Source organism: Pinus tabuliformis, chromosome 6, assembly GCF_031772625.1.
Source record: "Pinus tabuliformis cultivar Carrire ecotype Pingquan chromosome 6, CPIR1, whole genome shotgun sequence".
Classification (NCBI taxonomy): domain Eukaryota; kingdom Viridiplantae; phylum Streptophyta; class Pinopsida; order Pinales; family Pinaceae; genus Pinus; species Pinus tabuliformis.
The window spans coordinates 1,152,838,737-1,152,849,292 of NC_142292.1; positions in this window are offsets into that span (position 1 = coordinate 1,152,838,737).

The following is a 10,556-nucleotide window of genomic DNA, read 5'->3' on the forward strand; positions in this document are numbered from 1 at the left end:
ACTTGATGAGGAAGGAAAAATTATATTGGAGCTAGAAACAGTCACAGAAACAAGAACTTGACATCTACGAAATCGATCAATTTCGGAGTATCTCATCAAGTGGAAGAACTTATCTGCTGAAGATTCCACATGGGAGGATGAGAATTTTATACAGAAGCATCCAGAAATACTCAAGCATTGAGGACAACACTTTTTTAAAGGAGAGGGGCATGTTAGGTCCCTATAATACTAGTTATTACCCCATTACTATTGTACTTGTATCCCTTATTAATATTGGTGTGCCTCTATTGTCCCCATATTTTTATTACTGTGCCCCATAGAATCCCTCTATTGTTATTTTTGTGCCTTTATATTATTATTGTTAGGTCGGCTGGGTTATATTATGACTCCTTAGACTCCTATATATAGAAAGGAGGTTTCGTCATTTGAATCATCAAGGAATCATCCATTTGTGTAATGTAAAGGAGGTTGCCCCCTCGAAGAGGCTGAATTCTAAGGCGTTGATCTATATTTTCTATCTTTTTGTGAGCTGGTTTCATAACATATAACAGTGTACGGGGTCCTTTAAAACCCGTCGAAACTAGCCATTCCAAACAAAAGTAGATCTAATTGGGGTCTGCGATTGGGTTAGTTCCTCTTGTTGGCACAACTAACATTCGCAATGTCAATAGGTTCATTAAAAATACTTCGAAGGACTCATATAAAGGATGAGCTTATAGGAAAAGCATATGTTATCCTCAAGATTTCCAAAAATAAAGAGGTATTTTCCAGTAATGGTGCGGGAAAAGTGGGAAAATACCTTTGTTTTCTTATATTTTAAAAGGTATTACATCACTCTTGAACATGACACTGAGTCACTTTTGTGTCCGGGTTGGGAAATCCATTTTCCTCTCAGTTGACCATACCTCATTGAAAGTCTTCAGTTGGGTTGGGTATTATTTTTAAGTCAAATTCTGCCAAGTCAGAATGTCATGTCATTGATATGTTCAAGATAAGTCTAAACTAAATCAAATTACTTTACCATTCATAGCCTTCTATCATGTTGATATTCCCTGAGTCAGTCCTAGATTACTCCAAACTATTTTTCTTTAAAACTTGACATAAGTTTCGTGTCATAGGTCCTCCTGTGATGAGTCGCTTCCTATCGACTTTAGCTCAATATCTAGGAAGTTGATCTAGAAATGTTTAGTACCTTGGAGCCTTCATGCCCTAATGGCAGGGTTCTCACCTTCAACGACAAGTTCTCATCATGGACCTTCAATTGAATGATTCTGTGAGTGTTCGACATCAGCACATATATTTTGACTTCATAGATTGTACTAGAAGTACCTTGAGAGCCATTGTCATTATTGGTGGCTTCTCTCGTGTTTGTTAACAGTTCACATCATTGACCAATAATCAAGTGGTCTCTACCATGTTCGACTATGAGACATTCACTCACATGGTTATATTCGTACTACGGATTGAGTGAGGTGTATCAAGACCCTGAATCTAGTTGCATCCATCCAGGTTGTATGGAGTCATTAAATATTCATGATTGTAAACATAGATCCATCGATGGTTGCATCCATACTATGTCATCTATTGACATGGATCTTCAGATGTATTTCTGTACTGGTTCTTTGAGACATTTATACTCTGAGTATGGGAATGCCTACCCCAACGATGATTATATATTGTATTGTAACAATTGATTGATTCTTTCAGGTCTCTGACTATAGTCTCTAACCCAAACCTTAACATGCTAAAGTGCTTTAGTCATCAAACATCTCTTCTAACTTTTCACTTTAGGGGGAAATCTATTACACGTCATTTTGTCGTAGTAGGAAAATGGGCATCGGTTTGGATCTTTCACTATTCATAAATGTGTTCCAAAGAATCCCCTTGCAAGGCTAGAATCCAAACTATCCCAAAGGGAATGAAATTCCTAGATCCCAAGGTTAAAAAACCTATTTTTGGCTTCCTACGCAGTTCCTCTAGTCAATTTCTGCATTTACACAAGAGAGTCCATTATAAATTGCATAGAAGTGTATTATGTTTGATACTATGGATTGCACACATGACTTAACGTATGTAAAAATAAAAAGTAAAGTCTAGAAGCATTATTAGTCAAATATTTCCCAACTAAAAAGCTTCGAATGGATGCCTATTCAGCATGATCCCTCCCATCATGGAGCTACTTCCCTCTCTTTATGGAACCACTATCCCACCATTTTTGGATTTCATCCCTTGGGAATGGATCACAAATTTCCCCCTTTTGGCCTACAAAGCTAATACATTCCAAAGGATTGGGGAGGACTGTTGGAAGTAGGCTTATGCTACAGAAATAAGCCTAGGAGGATATTCATGCAAGGAGAGGGTTAGAGATTGTGAGAATAGGCTTGTAACATCAAGGCTTTGAGGTTGTAAGTTTGTTCTTCATTTTATTAATATAAAAGAAACTGGTCTTTCCTGATTATGTCTTTTTTGATATCATTTGTGGGATTCCTTGATCGCCTACATAGGATATGATTGCTCATTGATTCAATTTATGATATATGTTGAGTTAATTAGTTCATTTATCTTTCATTCTATCTACTAAATGCTTTGATCTTGTGTGTGTTTTTGTCTATGTAGATATCCTTCAAGACATCATGGAGAAGTCGTTGAAAGTGCTAAGATAGTCTCTAAAGAATCAAGGAGAAGCTAACGATCGAAGGCACTGAAAGGGACTTCATCAAGCATTTCTATTAAACGGTAAGTGACCATCTCATATTGTTTGTTTCAGTCAATCGTAAGCTAGGGAAAGGTAGCAGTTCTTTCGTGTATGTTACTAGGTTTCTCTAAGGTGTAGGGAGATCTGTCTTGTTCACAAGAAGGATTAGCCTACCTATAAAATTTCATTCATTGATGGAGTGGCAACAATGAGAATATACTTGCATCTTTCAATTTAGTCCATCTGGTCAAAAATATTTATTTGCAAAATGGTTAAAGTGCCCAATTCCAATAAGGAGGACGCCTATATATATATATATATATATATATATATATATATATATATATATATATATATATATATATAGAGAGAGAGAGAGAGAGAGAGAGAGAGAGAGAGAGAGAGAGAGAGAGATATAGATATAGATATATCTAGATATAGATATATATATATCTATATCTATATATATATATATATATATATATATACACACATATTAAACGTAAGTAATTAATAAACTGGGATTTACATTATAAACCCAAGCATTAACATTATATTCCAATGGATTAATGTTATAAACATAAAGGATTAATAAACCCAACCATTAACATTATAAATCCAATGGATTAATATTATAAACCCAAAAGATTAATAAACACAAGGGATTACTCATACTATAAACCCAAGTGATTAATATTTTAAACCCGAGGAATTATTAAAGGGATTAATATAATAAACCCAAGGGATTATTAATATTATAAAATCAATAGATTGAAATCAATAAATCCATTGGATCAATAAACCCAAGGGAATAAAATTATAAACCGAAGGAATTAACAAACTGAAGGGATCAATAAACTCAAGGGATTAATATTATAAAACCAAGGAATTACTAAACCCAATGGATTAATACACCCGAGGGATTAATAAGCCTAATGAATTTTTAATATTATAAACCAAGTGATTAATAAACGTAATAGATTATTAATATTATAAACACAATGGATTGATAAATCCAATGTATAAATATTATAATCCCAGCAAATTAATAAAGTCAAGGGATTAATATTATAAACCCTAAGATTAATATTATAATCCCTAAGATTAAAAACCCTAATATATTATTATACATGTTAGGAATTAATATCATAAGCCCAAGGGATTATTGATATTATAAACCCAAGGGATTAAAAGCCATAAGATTAATATTTTAAACCTAAGAAATTAATAAACCCAAGGGATTATCAATATTATAAACCCAAGAGATCAGTAAACCCAAGGGATTCATATTATAAATCTAAGGTATTAATAAACCCAAGGGATTAATATTGAACCCTAGGATTAATATTATAAACCATAAGTTTAAAAAACCCTAATATATTATTATACACATTAAAGATTAATATCATAAACCAAATGGATTAATAATATTATAAACTCGAGGGATTATTAAATCGAAGGGATCAATATTATAAACTCAAGGGAATAATATTAAATCATAGGAATTATATTATAAACCCAAGGGATTAAAAACCATAGGATTAACATTATAAACCCTACAATTATAAACCTTAAGATTATAAGCCTTAAAATTGATATTATAAATCATAACATTAAACTCTAATTTATTCAATGTTGCATTGTGACATCGAATAAAAAGTGATGTAATGCATCAATGTGACAATGATTGTTGTTGAAGCCCAAAAATGCCTCTTTTTGACAACCTTATTATACTCCATTCTCCCTTTTTGACCTTCATAACTCTAATTTGGGTATCATTTTACAAGGTTTAAGGCATAGCAGGTACACAATCATCTTCTATTCCACAAATATAATTTGTCTTTATTATTTAACTAAATATTTACCTGAGCTACTAAATTACAACAATTCTGCAACTGATGTATGATTTTGCAGCTAAGTTCAAGGTTTGATGGGTTGCGAAGCTTCAGCTGAAGAACATGGCATATGGGCAACTGGAAATTAGCTGGTACAACGATTTGTTCCTACGTTCATAACCTGGATCGATAAGGAAGGCACCGTAGCACCTCGGTCAAAGTGAAATTCAACAACCAAGGAAGGCGAATAAAGCGAGCAAGGAATTAATGAATTCAAATATTCATCCTCATGATTTGCTTCACTGATAGAAAATCATGAGGAAATCACACTATTTTATCTTTTAATATTAATTTTAGTCATTGTCCATTAGAATAATGACGTAATACTTTGAAACATTTATGTGTAGGAGTTTTATAAATTTTCCTCTCAGCATGACAGACCCAGATTTGGATATTGTTTTTAAACTATGTTCTTGCAATTAAAGAGGATATTTTATTCCTATTGTGTGACTTAATGTGTGGTTAATCATCTCATGAAGACATTGTTTTGACACCTACTTCTTGCAGGAGGCCCCCCTCGAGATAGTAAGGTTTTATTTTTTTTGGAATTAGTATTTTATTTTGTGTTTCCTGTAGGATTTTCCTAATTCATTTAATCAATCAAGTTTTGATTTTTGAATGCATGTTAAGATTGTTTTGCAACAGGTTTATTTAACCATTCTATTGATTAAGTGAAGAGATATTTCTTGTGCATATGGATAGAGTATAATTTGTCATAGATCAGTAGCATACCTTTACATTTCATCTGTATAGATCAGATTTTCATTTGCAAAGTTAATCTTCTTTTTTTTCAAGAGTAGATCTATTTACATTGTTAAATTTCATTTTCAAGCAAGTTTGTGTGTGTGATTTTATTTTTAACGAGTGGGAAGCAAATTTTATTTCAAGAAGAGTGTGATCTTTTCTTTAAGAAAGAGAAATAGAATTGATTTCATTTTTATGATTGATTTATTTACTTACGTAGCTGTAGAAAAACATGTGCATTTAGATATCTCAAATTAACTTAGGAATTGTTTAAGTAATAAGGACTCCTAGCACAAACAATGCACATACATTTCATCAGTTTACTAGCCTTGATTGATATTTCATGTAAGTAATTTAACACCAATTAATTACCAAACATTTTAGTGCCATTGTTGGGGAAGTGAATATAGGAGTGTTTTTATTTTTCTTTTCATTAAAATAAAAAAATAAAAATAAAAAACAAAATGATATGCTTAGGGAAAGAGATTATAGAGGTAGATTTGTAAGTAGAGGTAGGAGTTTGATTCCAACATCACCACTCACCCCACCATGACCTCATAGTGCCACACCATCCACCCAAACTCGTATTCCATCAATTGTAGGCATACATAGACTTCCTGAGGTACTTAGTTCTAAAATCCAACCTAAAGATTCATCAAACTTCTTCAACTGAAGTTGTAGTAGAAGAAGAAGATCCTACATCCCCAACTAAAGGATTAATATTTCTACCTTCAATTGGAGAAAAACTTCTAAGACAAGAACTAGAAATCCCTATTGAAGAGGAAGAAGAAGAAAAATATTTTAACATTCCATTGATAGAAGAACTAGAGAAGCTAGAGGAGGAACTAGACAATCCAATTTCAGAACCTTACATTAGTTTTGAGGAATCTACATAATGTGAATGGTGAACAACCTAGGATTGGAGGTGGAAGAGGTGGAGGAATAGGAAGAGGAGGTGGTAGAGGAGATACATAACCTTTTGGATTTCCCATCCTCGATGAAGATACCACAGCCACAATGAAAAATATATCACCCTCCATCCTTTGGATTAAGAAATGAGGATCCTGAAACATTTCTCTTTGAGTTTGAAGTCTTGTGTAGATCTTATGACTACTTGCTTGATACTCAAAAGTTGAAATTATTTCCATCCACTCTTAAGGATGCATCGTTAAAATGGTTTATGGCTTAGTAGTACATTCTATAAGAACATGGGAACAAATGAAAACTACATTCTTAGAAAAATACAAGGATTATTGTATGCCTCATAATCTTAAATATGAAGTCTTTAAAATTATGCAAAAAGAAGATGAAAATATTGAAGATTTTGTTGAAAATTTTTCTTATAATGTAAAAGGGGTTGAAATGCATAATCTAGATGAAGAAACTTTGAAATATCTCCTACTAAAATCTATCAGAGATGAGTGGATCGATCTTCTCAATTTGATGGGTAAAGGAGGCATTTCTCATTTATAATTTGGAGATATTTGTGAGTTATGCATACATATTTCAAGAGGAAAGGCAAGAACTGGGAACAATCCAAGAGATCTTGTTATGACTAGGATTAATAAATCTGCAGCTGGGACAATAAGTAAGGCTGAAATAGGTAATTTGCTTGACAACTTTAAAACTAATATATTTTGGAGTCTTAGTGAAAAAATAGATACCCTTAAAGTAAAAAGCAAGCAAAATGTTGCATTATCTATCTTTTGTATAAAATGTAGAAAGAAGCATGCCTTGAGAGAATGCCCTCTTGACTTAAAAAGTGTGGAAAATTGTGTTATATGTGCAAAAAATCATGTTACAAAGGAATTTCCTTCAATATCGGGTCTTAAAGTAGTTTATCAAGAGGAAGTAATTCCAAATCAAGTAGAACCTCTTTGTTTTATTGCCAAGAGACCATGGAAAAATCCACAATTGAATATGACCCAAGGTTTCAACACTCAAACATATGCACAACCATCACAAAGTAACTGGATCTCACCCATGCCTTGGAAACCTTGGGCATAAGGATAGCAAAATCCTTATGGCAAGTATCCTCAATTTCCTCAACCATACCTTGTTTTTCCACCACAATATTTTCCTCAACCCGTTCAACCCTCTCAACCTCAAAATCCAAACCCACAACTTTCACTACCATTTCCACAAAAGCCAAATCAATTGCCTGCTCAACCACTTCCAAATCCAAATAATAAAAATTCACAGCATGTTTACAACTTGTAAGGACAAAATTTCCAAACTTACATGATAAATCCATTAGATATAAACAATGTCCAACTTATATATGGCATAGTATGGGAAAATAAGTCACCATCCATTGTTATCTAGGAGTCTGAAAAAGATGACCCCTCTAAGAAAGGGACAACTTCTCATCAAGAGGAAAATTTTAAAAACAAACCACCCTTGTACATTATGATAATATTCCAATAAACTCAACTCCCATTATAGAACAACCTTTAGTCTCTATTCAAAATCCACCTTTTCCTGAAAGATTGAAAAATGACAAAGGGGTAGAAAAATAGATTGTGTTGCTAGATTATGATATGATAGATGAACTGAAGAATTTTTGTATGAAAAATCCATTGCTACAAGCTATTAAATAAATGTCAATATTCACAAAGACAATCAGGGAGTTAAGTATTAAAAAAAAATCCAGTTAGTTCGGAAAATTATAGATATCATGATGGGAAAGACAACAATTTAGAAATATATTGATATAAGAAGTCCAACTGTGAAAACATACATCAATGGTGTTGATATTCCAAACACATCGATTGATTTAGGAGCAGCTATCAACCTCATGAGTAAACAAACTATGGATAAATTGAAACTTCCTACTCTTCAATATACACCAATACTATTGCAATTAGCAGATATATCTGTAATCAAACCTGATGGTGTGTTAGAAGATGTATTTTTGTCCTTATATTCCTAGAAATATCTCGTTGAATTTAAGATTTTGACACCCAACACTAATCTAGGAGGACATCCACTGATTCTAGGAAGACCATGGTTAGCTAGAGATGATGCTTTTATAAGTTGTAGATCTGGTGATATGTTTATCTTTGATGGAAGTTTGACAAAGAAATTCACATTATATCATCCTGCAAAAATAATGATAGAAGTAGAAAGTGAAGCATGGATAGAATATGATAATGAAAATTTTGATATACGACCAATTTTTGTTACTTCACAAATAGATGAAGAAGATCAATTTTTGAATTTAATGGAAAATAATCATTCTTCCTCATATTGTGAACAAAATCATAGTTTTCAATAAAAATGTAATATTGAATATATATCATCTCGTCAAATGGATTTACATTCTATAGAGAAATTTGACAATTCTTTAATATAAAATTTTCCAGGGAAAACTTTGAATATTAATGATAATCTGGAAGAATCTCAAAAGAAAGAATTAATAAAGATGTTGCAATAACATTCCTCTTCTTATGCATGGGAATACACTGATATGAAATGAATTGATCCTAACACTTGTATGCAACATATCTATATTCAAGAGAATGCTAGACCAAGCTGACAACCCCAAATGAGGATGAATCCAAACCTAAGGGAAATTATTAAAGATGAATTACAAAAATTGTTAAATGTGAATTTCATTTATCCAATATCAGATAGCCAGTGGGTTTCACCATTGGTAATTGTTCCTGAAAAGAATGGAAAATGGGGAGTATGCTTTGATTATAGGGAATTGAATAAAGTTATTTTAAAATATCATTTTCCACTTCCTTTTATAGATCAAGTCCTGGATACATTGGCATGGAAAATGTATTTTTCATTATTGAATGGTTTTAGTGGATATAACCAAATCTAAGTAGGTCCAAAATATCAAGATAAAACAACTTTTACATATCCATGGGGAACCTATGTTGACCAAGTACTTCCTTTTGGGTTATGTAGTGAACCTTCAACATTCCAAAGGGAAGTTCTAGGTATTTTCTCTGATCTAATTCATGATTGTGTGGAAGTCTACATGGATGATTTTACTGTCTATGGAAATTCTTTTGAATAATCTCTTAAAAATTTGGAAAAAGTTCTCATTAGGTGTAAAGAAGCAAATCTCTCATTAATCCATGAAAAATGTTTTATGATGTTTACTGAAGGAATTGTTTTAGGCCACCATATTTCAAGAGATGGAATCAAAGTGGATGCATCTAAGGTAGAAGTCATTTCCAAGTTATCAATTCCTACATGTCAAAGGGATGTTAGAAGTTTTCTTAGTTTTACTAGATATTATAGAATATTTATAGAAAATTTTACAAATATTGCCTCTCCACTTTTCAAATTGCTTACAAAGGATTGTGAATTCATCTGGAATTATGACTGCCAAAGATATTTTGAAACATTGAAATAAAATATTTCTGAAGCACCCATTTTAAGAGTCCCATATTGAAAACTACCTTTTCACATTTCGATTGATGCCTCAGATACAAATTTATGAGTTGTATTAGGACAAAAAGGTTTAACTCCTTATGCTATTTACTACACAACAAAAAATATGACCCCTGTAGAGTTTAATTATATTGTAACAGAAAAGGAGTTTTTAGTTGTTGTACATGCCATCAATAAATTCAAACATTATATCACTGGTTATGAAACCTTCATCCGCACAGATAATTTTGCAATTAGATATTTAAGGAATAAATCAATTACTAATGGCAGAATTACGAGATGGGTATTGTTATTACAAGAATTCAATATTACTATTTTGGATAGACCTGGAAAACAAAACACAGTTGTTGATTTTCTATCTAGAATCCAAAATTATAATAATGATGTTCCTATAGAAGATAATTTTCCTGATGAATATCTTTTTGTAGTATCTATTAAATCTCCTTGGTTTGCAAATATTGCTAATTATTTGGCTACAAGGAAGTTACCATCATACTTGTATCCTCGAGAGAAAAGGAAGGTTATTCAAACTAGTGCATCTTATTCATGGATAAATGAAGAATTGTACAAGACAAGACCTGACTTAATCATTCGAAGATGTGTTAGAGAGGATGAAGTACCAAAAATATTAAAGGCTTGTCATGATGAACCATGTGGAGGACATTTTGCTGATAAAATAACTGCTTATAAAGTCCTCTTAGGATATTATTGGCCTTCTCTTTTTAAGGATGCCAAGGAATATGTTAAGAGATGTGACAGTTGTCAAAGAATGGGAAAACATGTTCCTTCGAATGAAATGCCTCTACAACCTC